This window comes from Alosa sapidissima, chromosome 2, assembly GCF_018492685.1.
Source record: "Alosa sapidissima isolate fAloSap1 chromosome 2, fAloSap1.pri, whole genome shotgun sequence".
NCBI classification, from domain to species: Eukaryota; Metazoa; Chordata; class Actinopteri; order Clupeiformes; family Clupeidae; genus Alosa; species Alosa sapidissima.
This window is the reverse complement of record NC_055958.1, coordinates 43,320,389-43,322,333: the sequence shown is the minus strand read 5'-3', so window position 1 is coordinate 43,322,333 and position 1,945 is coordinate 43,320,389.

The window sequence follows — 1,945 nt, the reverse complement described above, 5'->3', positions numbered from 1 at the left end:
TGAAAGAGCCTATTATTTCCTGGGGGTGAGGGTAGGGCTGGGTGATAAAACGATAGCGATATGTATCGCAATAGACATGTAATCAATATCAATAAAAAATACGTTCGATAGAACATTCGTTAATTAAAAGCAACACACACCTCCCGCCTTACGTTGTCCATAAATAAATAGGCTAAATATATCTTGCATTGTAGCTAGTATAGCAACTCTACCAGAGTAGGCGATAGAAGTAGGCCTACCTCAACACAGACTCTCAATGAGTCCTTGCCCCGTGCACTCTCTCTCTCTCTCCCTCTCAACAGGTGCATCCCTCCTCAGCATGCACATGTAATCCAAACATTCACAATCGTGCAAGACGACTGGCTATATTAATTCCGGTTAGCATCATTAGCACGCTGCACGAATTTGTTCAAAAGTGTTGCATTCAAATTGACTACTAAGTTCTAATCATCTCAATCCCGATGCAAATGGAAAAGTATTTTCCAAGACTCAAACGGGCCTGTCCCAAGAAGGAGAAAAAGTATTAATTTGAAACTAAAACACACGTGGGTAAACTGAACAGTCTAACCAGTAGATTATGATAAACTAGCAAATTAAGCTACTTTGTTTACAATATTTCCAGGCTTCAAACAGTGCTGCTTTTCATTCAGACTTATATGCACATTTATTTATTTGAGTGTTTTTCATGATTGTGTTGCTATTTCTTTTCCCTGTTTGCTTTGATTGATAACTGAGGTGATTAAAATCAGAGGAAGGTTAAGTTTAAAATAAAAGTGTTTAAATTTAACTTTTTTTCCTTCTGGTCCTTATCTGAAATAGATTTTTTTTTTTTAAATCAATAATTATCGATATCGACTGATATGAAATACTTATATCGTGATACAGTTTGCAGCCATATCGCCCAGCCCTAGGTGAGGGTTATGTTAGCACTAGCCAGTTAGCCCCAAAAAGAGGTTATTTTTTCCTGGGGGTGGAGGTTGAGGTAGCATGAGTTATTACTCATTGTTTTTTGGTCAGCTGTAAACTGCACAAGTGCTAGTTCACTGTGTTAGCCCTAATAGATATATGCGGTCATGAGAGAATCATCTCAGAGTAACATCTAATAAGAAAAAGAATAACACATATAATATCACAACAGTTTCTTCAAAAGATTGGATGATATTAACCTGACTCTGGCCAGATGAATTTTGTTCTGCCTAGCTCCACTCATCCATCTGGGATCGCTTCCATTGGGAGTGATTTCAGCACCAGATTTTATGGTAGAGCCAATCAGGACGCAGGGCGGGAGTTTTATAGATGTGACGTAGCGGAGAAGCGACTGTAAGACTGTTTTGCGGCTCGCATCAAGGAAGCAACCGTCATCGTCAATAAAGATGACGGACAAGTGGCTTATCCAATCATATGCAGTCTTCTGAAACACCTCTCCTATGGAGCGATCCCAGATGGATGAGTGGAGCTAGGCGGAACGAAATTCATCTGGCGAGAGTTAGGTTGTGGGTTTAGATAAAGTTACTTAAGGAGGATCATAAAGCTAGTGGTTCCTCAAAGAGAGGTACTGTTAGAATCCTAGGAGTGAAAGTGAGAGAAGTTGCTGGAGGGCCAAGTCATGTTGTCATGTCACTGAGAGGTGTGGAGGCATGGACCTTCAACTCAGTCCCATTTATAAAGATTCAGAAGTCGTCAGCACTCATACCAGTGGAAACTCGAGCCCTCTCCAGTTTCGAAAACACTGTCAAGTCAGGCCAAGTTTATTCATACACAGAGGTCATTCAATGTGCTTTACAAAAACAAAAGTGAACCGTAATAGCAAATAAAAGCATAAAATGGCAAGTCAAAGAATAGTTTAAAAAGTAAAGATAATAGTAAAAAAAAATGGAAAAGACACAAGGTGGAATAATTAATAAATAAAGAATGATTAAAATAATAACATAAAAGGCACAAGGTG